The sequence below is a fragment of the Pogoniulus pusillus genome, chromosome 12, assembly GCF_015220805.1.
Source record: "Pogoniulus pusillus isolate bPogPus1 chromosome 12, bPogPus1.pri, whole genome shotgun sequence".
NCBI classification, from domain to species: Eukaryota; Metazoa; Chordata; class Aves; order Piciformes; family Lybiidae; genus Pogoniulus; species Pogoniulus pusillus.
In genome coordinates this window covers 22,734,545-22,752,089 of record NC_087275.1, presented here as the reverse complement: position 1 = coordinate 22,752,089, position 17,545 = coordinate 22,734,545, and the positions used below count along the sequence as shown (strand labels likewise).

General features: G+C 45.2%; 1 long non-coding RNA gene across 1 annotated transcript; it reads right to left on the bottom strand.

Annotated features, from left to right (window-relative positions):
* Nucleotides 1-26: 26 nt before the first annotated feature.
* Nucleotides 27-7,047, bottom strand: LOC135179849 (uncharacterized). Its single transcript, XR_010304150.1, has 2 exons — nt 6,936-7,047; nt 27-227 (listed from the first exon to the last, which is right to left on the bottom strand). It is a non-coding gene; the product is annotated as an uncharacterized LOC135179849 (long non-coding RNA).
* Between the last annotated feature and the right edge of the window lie 10,498 nt (nt 7,048-17,545).

Sequence of the window (17,545 nt, the reverse complement as noted above, 5' to 3'; positions counted from 1 at the left end):
AGTCTCTTAAAAACAGGCAACAGATGTTTTAACAGTTGCTCACAGATTCATTTTAATAAGAATTTGCTTGACACAGACCAATTGTAAGAAGAAATTGCTTGAGACAACAAACAATAAACACAGAGCCTTCCTCACAAACAATGAGCTGCTGGTTGCTGTCTCTGTGGTCGTCATTGTGGGCGATATCCTCAGTGTCCTCTCAAGCAGAAAGGCAGAGTGACTTGTTCCTAAGAAACAGAAACCAACCCACCAAGTTGTTTTAATCTCAGGCTACCACTAATGTTTGCTTGGTGACCATAGAATCATAGAGGTGTTAAGGTTGGGAGAAACCTTTGAGATCATCAAGTACAACCACCTGCCTAGAGCTCACGATCCCACCACTACTGTTAAACCACTACCTCTAAACCATGGTCCTATGCATCATATCCATGCGTCTTTTAAAGCCCCTTCAGGGATGGTGACTTGACCACCTCCCTGGGCAGCTCATTCCAGTGCCTGACTACTCTCTCCATGAAAAAGTTTTTCCAAATGTCCAATCTAAGCCTCAAACTAGCCAGCCTCAAGTTGAGGCCATTCCCCCCTTGTGCTGTGAGAAGAGACAAGCACCAACCTTTCCACAATGTCCCTTCAGATAGCTGTAGACAGCGATGAGGTCTCAAAATGAGCTCCTTCATAAGACCTGCATTCAAGGCAGTCCACCAGTTTAGTTGTTCACCCTTGGAGATGTCCAGCACCTCAATTTCCTGTAACAAAGGGCTCAAAACTGAATATTCCATGTGTGGCCTCATCAGTGCCAAGTCAAGGGGCACAATCACATCCTTAGATACAAGCCAGGGTGCCGCCTGAGCACACTGCTGGCTCACATTCAGGCAGCTGTCAATCAACACCCCCAGGTCCTTGCCCGCCAAGCAGCTCTCTAGCCACTCCTCCTCAAGCCTGTAATGCTGCATGGGGCCATTGCAGTGCAGATGGAGCACTCAGCACTTGATCTTGTTGAATCTGATACTGTTGACCTCAGCCCATCTATTCAGCCTGTCCAGATCTCTCTGCAAAGCTTCCCTGCCCTCCAGCACAGTGACGTCCCCACCCGACTTAGTGTGGTCTGAAAACTTACTAAGGGTACGCTGGAAGTGTCCTTCTCTGGAGATTACCAAGACCCACCTGGAGGCATTTCTGTGTGACCTACTCGAGGTGACCATGCTTTAGCAGAGGGGTTGGACTTGATGATCTCTGGAGGTCCCTTCCAACCCCTAACGTTCTGTGAGTCTATGATCTCCTCATCAAAATCTCTGATGAAGGTGTTGAAGAGAAGTGGCCTCAGCACTGAGCCCTGGGGAACACTACTTGTCACTGTGGCTGCCACCTGGATCGAGCTCCATCCGCTCAGTGAACCTGGCCCTTTAACCAACAAAACTCATGGAGGAGGCTGTGGGAAACTGTGTCAAAGGCCTGACTAAAGGCCAGGTAGATGACATGGACAGCCTTTTCCTCATCCACCAGATGGGTCACCTCGTCATAGAAGGAGACCAGATTAGTTAAGCAAGACTTGGTCTTCATAAACTTCTGCTGACTGGGACAAACCATCTTGTTGTCCTCCTTGCAGCCTTTCTTGCAGATTGGTGTCCCACTTGCTAACCCCCAGCCCACCGGCACCTCACTGGTCTTGGCTTCCACAAAGAGCCTGCACCTCCAACAGGAATGTTGGCTGTCTGTCCTGCAGATGGGCGTCTGGCAGGGCAGCCAGCACCCGCAGGGTCTGGCACCAGGCACCGTCCCTTTGTCACGCAGCCAGCAGCACACCCACATGCCCTCCAGGAGGCTCCCTGCTCATCAGCAGCTGCAAGGTTAGCAGGAACCCAGCCTTTCCCAAGGCTTTACAGCAAACTGCTTGCGCTGCCACTCAAACCACATGTTTTCCAGTAACTGCACAATCAGGCAATCATTCACCCAGACCAAACTCAATAGCTGCATGTTGTTTTAGCATTCAAGCTGCTCAGCTCTGCTGGTTTCTTCCCAATTAGTCACTTTTATAGACCCAAACAACATCTTCTCTCTCTCCTCTGAGGAAGAAGTAAACCAGAATCAGACACATTTGTTTATGCCTAGGAAATCACAAACTTTTGGGCTCTCCTCCTAACACTGAAAGCCTGATCTCTGCTGCACACCATCTCACCTCACCACCAAGGCATGTGCAGAGGGACTGCCCCAGCACAGCAGCCCAGAGACTCTTCCTCTCATTCTGGTCATGTGAATGGAGGGACGCTGCAGATGCTCCCACAGCTATCCTTGCTCCTGTAACCACCCTTGCTCCAGCAAAGACTTGCTGTGACTAGAGAAGAAATTCCTGCTCAAGTGGAGCAGACAGAGCCTGTTCACAATATTTTTTGCAAAACAAAAGTCCAAAACCAAGTCCAGGGGGCCAGTGTGTCTCCCAGAATACGAGCAAGGCTTTGCAGCCTGAACCCTTTACCAGTTATATAGCTTTTCTCCTGTTTTGTGAAGAGATTCTCTACTTAAGCAGGGTGAAGCACACTTAGTCCATGCCTGTCTGTTCTTTTGGAGCCCCAAAGTCCAGGCTGTGGTGCCTGGAAGGGTGCAGCACAGCCATGGGAAATGCATGTGTTTTCCTAGTCCACACCCTGCAGCAAGACAAGCCTTTGCAGTCAGCTCCCATAAGCAAGTGCAATGAATGGGTTTGTTCTTTAAAGCTATTGGCTGTATCATGTCAGGCATTAAATTAACAAATACTCTAGAAGATGAGTTTTCTTCATCTCCCTCTGTGAAGAAGCTGCCTTCATCCAACTCTGAACAGCTCCACGATGAAGTAATTTTGCATTTTAGCTGTTTGAGATAACAAACTCACATTTTTATCATTCAAAGGCAAAAATCTCATTAGCTCTTTTCTGGTGGTATGATTTCATCTTCACTGTCCTTCACAAGCACCAGTACAGGCTGAGGACTGCCCTGTGCTGGAAAGTGGTTCTGTGGAGAAAGACCCTGGAGTCCTGGTGGACAGCAAATTCTGCATGGGCCAGCAATGTGTCCTTGTGGCCAAGAGACCCAATGTCATCCTGGGATGCATCAGAAAAAGTGTGGCCAGTAGGTCTAGGGAGGTTCTTCTCCCCCTCTACTCTGCCCTGCTGAGACCACATCTGGAATACTGTGTTCAGTTCTGGGCTCCTCCGTTCAAGAGAGAGACAGGGATCTGCTGGAGAGAGTCCAGCAGAGAGCCATGAGGATGACTGGGGGACTTAAACACCTCCCCTATGGAGACAGACTGAGAAACCTGGGGGTTTTTAGTCTGGAGAAGAGAAAACTGAGAGGAGATCTGATCAATGTACACCAATATCTGAGGGGTGGGTGTCAGGATGAGGCCAATCTCTTTTCACTGGTCAGCAGCAACAAGACAAGCAGCAATGGTCACAAACAGGAACATAGAAGGTTTCACCTCAACATGAGGAACTTCTCTACAGTGAGAGTGACATAGCACTGGAACAGGCTGTCCAGTCCTTCTCTGGAGACTTTCAAAACCCACCTGGATGCGTTCCTGTGCAGACTGCCCTAGGGGATCCTGCCTTGGCAGGGAGGTTAGACTCGATGATCTCTGGAGGTCTCTTTTAACCTCTAAAGTTCTGTGATGCCATGATTCTGTGCTCCAGGTGTAAGCATGTGGGTCAGCAGGACATAGAGGCTGTTCTGACATGAAGCAAGTTTCTTAGAGATGCTATGAAAGGGAATGAGGTTTAAATCAAGCAATGTCAGTAAAATTTCCATGCAGTGCCCATACAACTGTGCACAGGAGAGCGTATAACCAAAAGCAACTGATAACAAACCGTGCTAAGCTGTGAGTTCTCTCTCACTGTCTGCAGTATAACTAGAATCTCAAACACCATGTACACCTGTGTTTCCTTCCAGGAGTCATGAGACAGTCCAACATGAGGGTGTGCCTGGAGGTTATTAGCACAGCCAGCAGAGAGTCTTTTCACAAGGGTCCCAATAACCACTCTGCAAGGTAGTGTAGATGAAGTTTTAAAGCTAAGAAGTGAATCCTGGGTGACATTTTTGCTAACTTCCTTTTTTCTGTTTTCATTCCTCCCCCCCCCCACCCCTTTAGAATCATAGAATCAACCAGGTTGGAAGAGAACTCCAAGATCATCCAGTCCAACCTAGCACCCAGCCCTAGCCAGTCAACTAGACCATGGCACTAAGTGCCTCAGCCAGTCTTCTTTTGAACACCTCCAGGGATGGTGACTCCACCACCTCCCTGGGCAGCCCATTCCAATGGCAAATCACTCTCTCTGGGAAGAACTTCCTCCTAACATCCAGCCTGTACTTTTTTGTCCTTTTTTCTTTTAGCAAGGCCAGGCAAATCTTGCCTTCAGAAGCATTAAGTAACCATAACGTAGTTGATTAGTATTTTTAACTGGAGTAGATGCTGGGGAAAGAAAAACCCACTAGCTATCTGCTACACCTGTGTGAAATGTCTGTGTGCAACATCACATGCAGCTGGATACTCATGGCTCTTTACAAAGACATCTTTTTAGGTTTTTATCTTGGAAGCACAGCCAAATGTTAGGGATATGCAGAGATGTCATCATGGAGATAAGAGTTATTTCACTTTCCTTCTAAGGTATCACAGAACCACAGAAACCTTCAGGTTGGAAAAGACCAAGCCAAACCAACTCTACTCTGCAAGGTTCTCTCCTAAGCCATACCCCAAAGGACCACACCCAAACGACTTTTCAACACATCCAGGATTGATGGCTCCATCACCTCACTGGGCAGCCCATTCCAATGCCTGACCACACAAAAAAGTCCTAATGTCCAGTCAAAACCTACCCAGTGGCAGGTTGAAGCCATTCTCTCTTGTTCTATCACTAATAACCTGTGAGAAGAGACCAGCAGCAGCCTCTCCATAACCTCCTTTCACTTAGTTGTAGAGAGTAATGAGGTCTCCCCTCTCTTAATCATATCTTATTAAGGATGGCCACAGCAAAGGGATTAAGAGCATCCAAAGGTGTAATTGCTACCAGAATCCAGGAGGTCCAGCGTGCTTTAAAAGCCAAAAGGGGCATTTATTTTTTGCCATCTATGTTTCACATACAGTCTCCTTAAGCAGGTTAGTGCACCTTTCTTTGTGCTGTGCCATAGATACGTAGCTGGGCAGACAGAGTGTGGACATGCACACAGACATGTAGAGTTACTAGAAACCTGGGGTTTAAGCTGCATTTCCTTGTACAGACAGCAGAGGCATTCTACATGGCAAAGCATGCACCCAAAGCATCATAGAATCATAGAATCATAGAATCATAGAATCAACCAGGTTGGAAGAGACCTCCAAGATCATCCAGTCCAACCTATCACCCTGCCCTATCCAATCAACTAGACCATGGCACTAAGTGCCTCATCCAGTCTTTTCTTGAAGACCCCCAGGGACGGTGCCTCCACCACCTCCCTGGGCAGCCCATTCCAATGCCAATCACTCTCTCTGTGAAGAACTTCTTCCTAATATCCAGCCTATACCTACTCTGGCACAACTTGAGACTGTGTCCCCTTGTTCTATTGCTGGTTGCCTGGGAGAAGAGGCCACCCCCCACCTGGCTACAATGCCCCTTCAGGGCACATCTATTACTCACTGTGATCTGCTCTAAGCCAAGAGAGTAAGAAATAGTTTCCAAAAGTTATCCAGAAAAGATAGTTGATTAATGAATGCATTCAAAATTGTGAGCTCTCTCAGAAACACGTTGAAAACTGTGAGTGGGGGGAAGAGATTAAATGCATCAGATTGATTTTTGCTGAAGAATTATTTCCCCAAGCTTTGTCAAGCAGAAAACTAATCAAAAAGGACTATATGATCTGCTTTCCTTTAGGTGTCCTGTTACTGACACTTGGTTTCTGTGATAGTCCAATCCTCTGTTGCCTCAAAAAATTGTGGAGCAGGGCAGAGCTGACAGCCCATAATGACTGTATTGTCTCAAAAAAGGTGTGACATATCTGCTCTTGAATAGACAGAGTGATGGCCTTAATAGGTCTGGACTGCAGCTGCAGGCTGTGCAGATGGCTTAACATGGAAAAGAGATGATTTCTCTGGAGATGGGCATTCCCTCTGTAAAATCCCTGCAACAGCCCCATGCAAAAGCCAACGGCAGACGTTGCACTGGAGTGCACACCTCATTCATGCACACCTCTCTTTGTGGTCTGGGGAGACCACCCCCACTGCTGTCAGAAGGACAGAAAACCCCTGCAACTTCTGGGGTCTAAGTGTTGCATCTACCACAGAAGTCCCTGCTTGGACGACTACTCATCACTGAAGGACTTGGACTATGCCCAAGTTGCAAACCAAGTGCTGGTGCTATCTTTCTTTCTCTCTTCTTGACTCTCTCTCCCTTTTAGTTTGTCCTCTCCTTTTTCTGCTCCACTCCAACCAAGAGTCTTCAAGTGACCAAGAGTTTCCATGGGCTATATTAAACCAAACTCCTCACCTGTTTGGTGTCAGTCCACCTTAGTTTATTCCAAGGGAATTTTTGAGTCTTAGCATGAACCCCCTTGCTGCCCAAAGTTGGTTCAGGACACCAGGTCATATCAATTTCTCAGTTTTATGGAGCACCATTATTTCTTCATTCAAGCTTCACAGAACCCTTCTCCATCACAAAAACAACTAACAGGATGGATGGATATGGATGGATAGGTAGGTAAATAATTATTTTGACTTTTTTTCAGGCATTGGAATGGGCTGCCCAGGGAGATGGTTGAGTCACCAACTGTGGATGTGTTTAAAAATCATTTGTATGTGGTGCTTGAGGATATAGTTTAAGGGTGAACATTACAGAATAGGGATCATGATTGAACTTGATGATCCTGGGGGTCTTTTCCAACCAGAATGTTTCTGTGATTCCATGACTCGGCTAATGTGAGAATGATTAATTTCCATCTACCTCATTCATCTCAATCACGATGATCAGCCAAAATTTGGCACGCAGAGGATTGTGTCAAATTCAGAAGATGATAAAGCCAGATGATTTATCAGTGGCATCTCTTTATTTCTGAAATTAGCTGAAGAGAAAGAAAAAAATAAAAACAACTATAAGGACTTGTTCTCTTGAAGACAAGAATAGTCAGCATCAGGAAAGGAGTTCCTTGCAGGTAGCCCTCATGATCTTTCTGTCTGGCAGCTGTTTGCAAAGAACTTGGTCAGAGCTGCACCACCTTTCCACTCACATCATCTTCTTCCATGGCCATCTCTCTCATAAACCTCACCTCTACCCCAAAAGCCCATCTATCCATGAAGCTCATATTCTTGAGCTAGCTGTGGCTTTGCTGGGTGTTGTAATTCAAGTATCTGTTGTCCCCTACAGAAATTAAATTATCCATAACATCTGTCCCACCAGAAAGCTACCAGAATTATCTTTATGGAGATCTACAAAGTCATTTAAGACATCACCAAAGGCAGTGGTATAGTTAGGTGTCAGACAGATTTAATTTGGCCATGTAAAACCATGCCAGTCTGCACATGTGTGTGTGCATGGACATCTACACATACATGCACAGTCCCACACACAAATGCACATCGTTTTCCTACAGTTACCCTCATATATACCAAGCAGGGCAGTTCATCACTTTTTAATTTACTATTTTACCAGGCACACATAAGCTTGTAGATGTTAGAAGTCTTCTAAATCCAGAAGAAAAGAAAATGATGGGTGCTGAGCAGATTAAGATGATCACAGCTGGTGAGGAAGCTGAAGCTTTGTGCGGTTGGTGCTGCCAACCCACTGCATTTGGCAAGGCAGGGAGAGGAGATCACACACAGATGTGCCTCATCACAGGACCATTTACTAAAATAGAAAGATAAAGCTACTCTTCCAACAGGACAAGACAACCTCTTATCATTATGGTCTTAACTAAAAGAGTTCCCTGGGGAAGATTCTTCTTCTATTTCCCAGTCTGAGGTCTCCTGTTATGAGATAGCTATAAGATTTTATGACCAGCTAATGTTGTCCAGGATGGTAAATGCCCATATTCCTCACTTTCCCACCATTTCCTTTCTCTGGCTAAGAAATCAGAGCATGAACAAATCCCACTGACGTAAATGATGTGGGGTAGCAAGAATGTTTGCCACCAGGCCATGCTCTGGAATGACAAGTATGCAAGAATTAGCATCTATAACTCTCCATAAACATTGGGGTTAATCTCCAGGGTTTACAAGATCTTTAAATGTGTTTTAATAGGACAATGTGCTTTACACAGGACCCATCCAACACTTCACATAGCGGCAAAGTTTACAAGAAGGTAAACTGAGCTGGGGTATTAGTTTGGATGTACAGCCAGGGCTCTAAGGAGAATGCCAAAGCCAAAGTAATAAATGGATTTGCAAGTATAATTCCCTCCCAAAAGGCTGAAGGACATTCCAAGTCTGGCAGGACAGTTGGAAGGGAAGAGCTGTAAGAATTTCAGTGCTGCCTCTCGAGCTCTGAAACCTAAAGAAATGCATCAGATCACCACGCTTTGAGTGCAAAAATGATGGGCTAGCTTAGACTTGCACTCTGTCATCTTCATCCATCTCTGTGCAGGGCTCTGCTCCTTGAGCAGTCCTGCTGGGAGGACCAGGGCTGTCCACAGATTTTGATGCTGCTGAGAATGAGCAAAGGTGGTTAATTAAAACTGAAGACTATAGAGACATCAACTATAGAAAAGGAAGACTGAAGCCTTAGGCAAAACATTCCTGTCTCCATTGATGACAAAAGCTTCCTAAAGCTAGGCGAGATGATTCCTGCTCTGGGTTTATTTGAGCCTTGGGTATCTACACGCTTCAAGTAGACTCCACCTCTGCAATAAGAGCAAGTTGTCAGCCCCAAGTACAACTCGGTTTCATTTGGGAGAATGATTTTTAAAATGACTGGCCTCAGCATTATCATCCAGTAAGCAGGTACAAAAGGCAGAAAAGGTCTTTGTTAATAGGTGACCAGTCTGTTTCTAGCTAACTTACTCTTTCTGTGCTTTTCACCCAAAACTGAGAATCAACAAGAAAAGAAGGCTGGGATTTTAAAAATTAAGCATTTTCATTAAATCATGATGAACACAGCCTCAAGCTATGCCGGGGGAAATTTAGGCTCGAGGTGAGGAGAAAGCTCTTCACTGAGAGAGTCATTGGACACTGGAATGGGCTGCCCGGGGAGGTGGTGGAGTCGCCGTCCCTGGAGCTGTTCAAGGCAGGATTGGACGTGGCACTTGGTGCCATGGTCTAGCCTTGAGCTCTGTGGTAAAGGGTTGGACTTGATGATCTGTGAGGTCTCTTCCAACCTTGGTGATACTGTGAAAAGCAGCCTAATTTATTACATTAATTAGGATAATTAATTAGTTCTTTGTATAAGAATGACCTCCTGTTTTACTCCTTTGTCCTTATCCTAATTGTTACAGACATCAGCCCAATCTAGACTCTTGTTCTATACCTCTGTGAAAAACAGATATGGGAATGGGCTGCCCAGGGAGGTGGTTGAGTGGCCAACCCCGGATGTCTTTAAAGGTCCTTTGGATGTAGTGCTTGGGGATATCATCTAGAAGTGAACCTTACAGAGTGGGGGTAATGGCTGGGCTTGGTGATCCCAAGGGTCTTTTCCAACCTGCAGGCTTCTGTCATTCTATGAAAACATGAGGGAACTTCTTGGAAGGAGCCAGCCAATATCTTAGTTGTATTGGCTGTTGTCTCTGCTTATCACTTGACACAACCCATTCAGAGTATGGGTAGCTTGGCTGTAAAGAAATGATTGCTTCATTACGATCATGCAGTTTGCACTGAGACAGACTGTCTCCTGTGTTATGTGAGAAGCAGACAGGAACTTTATTTCATAAGCAAAATTACCACTGCCCACTTAAAAATGCCAAGAGCAGCTGTCATTTAGATTGTGGCTCATCTGTCTCTGTTCTCTGATGCATAGGTGCAGCAGGCTGGAGAGCCTCCGTCTAGGAAGGAACTGACTTCTCTGGCACACTGGAGGAAAAGGGTGACAAGCAAAAGAGGATCCAATTGTTTCTTTAGCATCAAATCAGAAAGTTCAGGAAGAACACCTCTGTAGGCTAAGACATTCTGTAACTGCTTCTATGGCAAACTGGGAACAGTTTTTCCTCCTTCAGAAACACAAGCTTGACCTGGTCAGTATGGCTGAAATCTGCGGGGGAAATTCCCATGGCTGGAATGTTTAAATCAATCTTTATTGTGTTTTTCAGGGGCATCAGCTGAGCAAAAGCACTCTTTGCAAAAATGGTTTTGGCCTGCTTCCAACTTTTGGCAACTCAGGGATGAATGTTCTCAGACTCTCATCTGTTAGTGTCCTCAGAAATGGTGTCTGATATGGATGCAACTAGCATCAACTCCAAAGCCAAACAGGAAAAGTGAATGCAGCTTCTTGGATTATGACACATGGGTCATGGGTGCTGCAGCCTGGTAGAGCAAGTGAGAGACTTTGCATTGTTTCTACCAATACATGTCCAGACATACAGAAGACATAGCTTAAATTAAACACATGCTGTGTGTGAGATGGAGTGTGTATAAAATCTGGAGTGCAGCATACTCTCTAACAGGTCTTTCATGATTTATGGGTTACCAGCAGATCAGATGGAGCGAAGTAATGGCTGCAAAGACACAAGCCATCATGGCTGGATCAGGACTGTTGGGATCATCACCACACAGCCCCAGCCCAGAGCAGGTATTTGGAAAAGCCTGGCTTCGAAAACCTGAAAACTTTGCAAGGAAGAAGTTAAAGACAATGACATGGGTGATTGACAGCTTCTTAAGAATGGCAGATCAGTGACAACAAAGGGTTAATGAATCCTGGGTCTTGAGGCCACTGAGTGGCTATTGGTGTCGGATAAAACTTGAGCTTGGCCAAAGCTTTGCTTATTGCTGGCTGTTCATAACAGGTCTCTCTAGAATGGGTAGAAGTAAAGACAGTGCTGAAGACTTAAATCCAGAGAAGTCACTTATTGAAAAGAAAACATAAAGCAAGGGTAAGGAGCATAAACTACAGGCTGTACGTTACAGCAGTATGACGAAGGACACAAACAGACACCGATGTTCAGCCGTTTTGGAAGTATGTTAGCTACAAATTGGAATAGCAGAAAGGTACTTCATTGCTTCTAAATAGATGTGCCAAGACTACCAGTAATAAACCCAAAGAAGTAAAATGTTGGGTAAATATGCCCCACTTGTATTTGGAGGATAGCCAAGATAATGCATGACATTGACAGGGAACTGCTAGAAATTCAACGCAGAGACACAAAGAAAAATGGAGGGAGTGGAACATCTTCCTTATGAGGAGAGCCTGAGAGAGCTGGGGCTCTTTAGCTTGGAGAGGAGGAGACTGAGGGGTGACCTCCTTCATGTTTATAAATATACAAAGGGTGAGTGCCAGGAGGATGGAGCCAGCTTCTGCTTGGTGATGCCAAATGACACGACAAGGGTCAATAAGTGGAAGCTGGGGTATAGGAAGGGCCATGGAAACATGAAGAGGAATTTTTTTCACTGTGAGGGTGACAGAACACTGGAACAGGCTGCCCAGGTAACTTGTGGAGTCTTCCTCTCTGGAGATATTCAAGACCCACCTGGACACATTCCTGTGTGATCTGGTATAGGTGATCCTGCTCTGGTCCAGGTGGGGGGTTCGACTGGATGCTCTTTCAAAGTCCCTTCCAGCCCCTGACATTCTGTGATCTTATGCACAGAAAACAAGCCTGTCTTTTATAACAGTAATTCCTAATCCTAGACATTTTTAATTGGCAGTTCCTGAACAATTTGCATCCAAGAGGCAAAGATCTTCACTGAGCTTCTGCTGCTGAGTTTGAGTAAGTCTTGGAATGCTACAGAAGTCAGAGATGTGAAGGAAAGATAATGTTTTGCCAGCTCCTAAGTAGAGTAACTAGGATGATGTACATAAATATGTGCCTGTCAGCCTGACAGTCATCTGAGCAAAATAATAGAATGGATATTCAGGGATTGTACTAAAGGAGAAAACCCCAAAGTTATATTGCATTTATCATTAATTTATTAAAAGCTGATTCTATCCAAATCATTTTATACTGCCAGAGCATCTACAAGGTTAATTGGTACAGGTAATAGTACTGATGTAAATAATACTGTTGGATTACCTGACCAAATAAGGCTGACTTTGAGGAATCAGCCAATCTCATGAACTGTGTTCTTGCTCTCTTTACCAACTCTTCCATGCTGATGGAGTTGGCAAATAAGACAAAGACACTGAGGGACTGATTCAGGGCAATGATGCAACAGTTGATTTGAGAGGCAGATCTTGTTTGCTCTGTAACTGCAACATGGCACAAAGAGGGAGCCTTACCAAGAGGGCAAATTAAGGATCCTGAAAGGATTTCTAGATCCAAGTATAAAATCAACTGAACTTGAACTCAGCATCTAAAGAAGCTGAGACAGCTTTTGGCTACTGAAATTAGGGTTCATTAAGGAGCAAGGGATCCTCTGTATTTCACACTGACCTGATGGCTCCTACAGTTGTTTTAGCCTTCAGAAAAAAAGGTCTTTTAAAAACAAAACAAAAACACAAAAAGAGGGAATTCAGGGGGGGAAAAAAAGGGCAACGAAACAACCCCCACACTAATTTGCTTATAGGACAGGGAAGCACATTTTATAGTAAGAGACTAGCTCAATTTATGTGATACATCCAATGGAAGGCTCGAAGATGACTTGATACTAATGAGTCAGGGAGGTACAGGCAGCAGAGCTTTCACAAAGATGGGTTCCTTCACTTGGTGGATAAATGTTTAACAAACCTCACGGTCTGATGCTGAAGTTAAATCCATTCTGACAGAAATAAGACACTGGTTTTCAGAAGGGAGAATAATTAACTGCCAGAGTTATTCATCACTAGGCTCCTTGTTACTGATCAGTTTCTAATGAAGCTGTGAGAACTCCCTAAAAAAAAAAGGAAGACCAACTGCAAACCAACACAACAATACTATAAAACATTGAAATCAGGGAAATAGCAGCAGGAAGAAACTGAGGTGGGTCCCATAGGTCATGTTACAATCAAGATTTGTTTAGGAGACCCTCAGGTCTATTCTAACCTTTAAAAATAACATCAGAAAGTAGATTGGCAGTGCTGACACAATTTCAATGAGGCTTTTGCCCAGCAGAATGTCTCACCACTGGGACAACAAGGAAGACTTTTTTTACACCATAGTGTGCTCAAACATTCCTGGAGTGACTGTTTGGTTTTACCAGCTAGGTGCTCTTACAGATAAAACAAGTAAGACCTCTTGGCTAGTGAAGCAACCATGTTTAGTCACTGCTGAGCTTTGCAGAACTTGTTCTTTTATCTCTGTCTTGAGAGTATGGCAACTTCTGCATGCAAATAGGATTTACAGATCTTGCAAATCAGTGAACATCCAGTAGCAAGGAAGTGAAGTGTTCAAAACCATTTATCCCATTTCTTCATTCTCCTCAGCTTCCTAAAACTTCCTCCCCACTGACTTTGTAAAGAAGCTGGATGCATCTCTTGCTGCTTATCAGCTAAAGAGATAGTCTGAGGTGCTTGAATGTGTCCAGAGAGGGCAGCAATGCTGGTGAGGTGGCTGGAGCAGAGTCTTGTGAAGAGCAGCTGAGGCAGCTGGAGTTGTTCAGCCTGGAGAAGAGGAGGCTCAAGGAAGATCTCATTGCTCTCCACAACTACCTGCAAGGAGGTTGTAGTCATGGAGTAGTTGTTCTCTTCTCCCAGGCAAGCAGAGACAGAACAAGAGGACACAGTCTCAAGCTGTGCCAGGGCAGGTTTAGGCTGGATGTTAGGAAGTTCTTCACAGAAAGAGTGATTGGCATTGGAATGGGCTGCACGGGGAGATGGTGGAGTCATTGTCTCTGGAGGTGTTTAAAAGCAGGCTGAATGAGGCACTTAGTGCCATGGTTTAGTTAATTAGAAGGTGTTAGGTGATGGGTTGGACTTGATCTTGCAGGTCTTTTCCATCAGAATCACAGAATTAACCAGGTTGGAACTACCTCTGTGAGCAGATCTGCTGCAGTCAGTGGGAAAGCTTCCATTTGCAGGACCTGTTCTTTTAGTTCACAGAGCCTTGCAGCCCACCACTTTGACAAAGTCTCCAGTCTTAAATCACAGCTCAGGCAAAGATCACCATGGTTTCCCCCCCTTTTCCCATTAGAAATATGTGAAACTACCAAGTTTTCCATGGCTTTTGCCCAAAACCACAACCTGCTGCAAATTCATTAAAAAATAACTCCAAACTTAACCCAGATTAATAACGCTCCCAGCTAGCATGGCCAAGTTTAAAAGAGTAAAAGCTGTCAGGTTTCACATCTCCCTCTGAACATTTTGTTCCACTCAAACCACAATCCCACAGCAAATTATTACCACCAAACCACAGCTATTGAAAAAGAATAAAATCCACCTTTCCATCCTGAAAACTCTACGCTTTGGGGGAGTTCAGAACTGCAGTTTAACTTTGTCCTGTTGCATAAAGATGGGAGGAACCTGCTTCTAGATCCAGAATTGTTTCCAAGTCATAGCCCTACCCAGATCAGGATATTTGGACCCATATGCTCGCGTTTGGATCCTTCGCTATTTTTGCCTTTAAAATGGAGGGTGTGTTTGGATCATCTGCAAGTGTTTCAAGCTAAGATGTTTCCAGTCCTTAACCTCCCTCTAGCTGAAAATCCTTGCCCCTTGATTGAAGTGTAATATCTATGCACAGTTCCCCACCAGTTCGATGAGAAGCAGGTTTGCTGGCCCACCCTCATGGAGAAGGATGAGCACCTACAAAGATACTGCTTCAATCGTTTGTGATCAGCCTGGCAACCTTCTACATTCAACCAAGCTTGGTTTCTTCTGCATTCTTCTCCCTAGGTATGCTACTTGGAGACAGAAACAGGCTGGTGATGACTGAAACCACATTCCCCTGAACAGGATGGCCCTTGCACTTTGGAGACCAAAGCCCTCTCTGGGACGACGCTGGATAAAACAAGATTTATAGTTTTTAATCTCCTCACAAGGTAGGACTGCTAAGTATGCTGTAATATATAGGGCAGGAATTAATCCTGAATTTATTTAGGGCTTTTTTCCTTATATCATCTGTCAGAGGATTGCCATTTCAATAATTTATTATGAAAATTATGTTTTTCAAGGTAAATGTATTACTTTTGTTATCTGCTTTCAATTAGCTGGGAATTCACTATGTTCAGCCAAATGTCCATTCATCAACAAATTCCAGATTCCTGGCAGTCTGAACAAATTCCCAATTTTCTTCATTTATGGGTAAAAGAAGTGAAGATATTCCTGCCTCATGCTAAATTATGGCTGGGGTTAGATGAGCCTAGAGGGAGGTGAAAACAGCTATGGAAGAGTCTTGAAATGTATTAATAGATATTTTGATAAAAGTAGAGCTAAAATATTTCAGTGTCTTGTCTTTTTTTTTTCCTTCAGGTGTTTTGTTATGTTAACTGGTTGACCTCCTGCCCTCCTTCGTGGGCAACTTAATGAACTGAGTTTGGTCACCCTCCAGAATGCATGCAACAGGATGATGAGGTTGGCTGTAGCTGCAGAGCTCTGCCTTCCTCCAGGACACGCAGGAGCAAAAGCAGAGTAAAATACATCCTGTGCCACTGCCCTTCTTTCTGTCATGTCCAACCTTCCCAATTAGTGATTTCACATTTACACCTCTACACCCTAGAGCATCAATGGAGCAGTGAGAAGAGAGAAGCACAGTGGCCAGCCACATGCCCAGGGAGAACAGGGTCCAGGTTTTTGCCTTGGAAATCCTCTGGTGCTAGTCCTCCTCTCTCCTCCTGCAAAACAGGGTTATCTGGCTGGAGGACAGCCCATTGCTGACACAGCTACCAGGCTTTTGAGACTCCAACCAGTTTCTCAGCCCAGCACCGTGCCACACTGTATAGCTGCATCCATCAGAACCAGTTCCCTCCCCATTGAGCAGCTAGCTAGGAGGAGAAAGCCCCTTGGTCCAGCACAAGAGCTGGGCTTCTTGCAGAGAGGCTTTTTATCCCAAAAAGGGAGCATGAGCATTTCTTAAAATGCAAATACACTTCTTCAAAGTGCCTCATGCACAACAGCATTTTTGCTGCCTGCTGGCATCACCCATTGCAAGGCCAAAGGGGTTTGAAAGGGCTCTCCTTGGGCAAAGCTGGGAGATAGGCACTGCCCCTGCCAAACACAGGGATGGAGGGCAACCAGAAATGCTGTCCCAGCCCCTATGCACCATAGTTCTGAGGTCAGTTACTGCTTGGAATGGTACTTCTGTGTATGGTGTGAGAGCAGAGGAGCTTGGTGGAGTCTCAAACTGCACCAGGGCAGTTTTAGGCTGGACATTAGGACAAAGCGAGATGCCTGGAGAGGTGGTGGAGTCACCATCCCTGGAGGTGTTTAAAAGAAGGCTGGATGAGCCACTCAGTGCCATGGTTCAGTTAACTAGAAGGGCTAGGCAATAGGTTGGACTCGATGACCCTAGAGGTCTTTTCCAACCTGGTTGGTTCTGGGATTCCACTGTCCTAAATTGCTGTATCAGCATCTTTCATCTCTGCAGGGCATTAGGTTGCATGTTCCATGAGGCCCTCAGCCTACCACAGCTCCCAGTTGCCCCCCATGGCCAAATTTCCTTCCAAGCAGGCTAAGAGACAGGAAGGAAGGTAACCTCCCAACGGGGAGTTATGATCCAGCTGAAATGCTTGCTTGGACTTGGGAGCTTTGTTGAGATAGCCTTAATGTATAACCAATACTTAAAGTTCACCTTTGTCATCAAATGAGGGAGATTTTCAGTCATTGTAGTAATTAATTCTATCCCTTTCTTTTGTTAGTGAAACTACTGGCATTCCTGGGTTCTTTGAGTGTCAAAAATCTTCTGCACCCATCTCCTATGGGTACAAAAGTATCTTGGTTCTGTTCTACCTTTCTGTTTCCCCGCTCACCACTGACTAATTCTACTTGCTTGGTCACCTACTCTCCTCTCCCCTCCTTTCCACTCACAGTGAATACTTTCTACTCCTTTGGTTTTCTCTTTCCTATGATTTGTGGTCAGCAATGCTTTCCTTAGGCTGAGGAGTCCTGCTCCACAGTGTTTCTCCTCAGACTCAGGTGCTCATAGGTCTCTCTGTGCACACTCCTAGATGCTGTTCTCTCCTGCACTGTATTTGTCACCAGGTGAATGAAGAAACAGAGTCACTGTTCTGCCTCTCACTCCCCAGGCTGCGCACCAAGCTCGCCCTTCTTACCTGGGCTGACACCTTTCCCACCAGACAGAAGAAAGGCAACAAGACAAAGCTCTTTCCCTTACTGATTTGTCTGCAACTCAGCCAGATATTGTTCTCTGCACAGCAAGATAGTTTGGCTGGGGTTTGGGGGGCTTAAAAGCTATGCTGCCATCACTTCTTGGTGACAGAGAGCCCTGAGAGCCACCTCACCGTTCAGCAGCTCTGCCAGCGGTGAGTGCTCCTGCAGAGGGCTCTCCCAACAGTCAAAACCACCCCCATCTCCTCTACATCTGTCTAACATCCCACAGCCCAGGC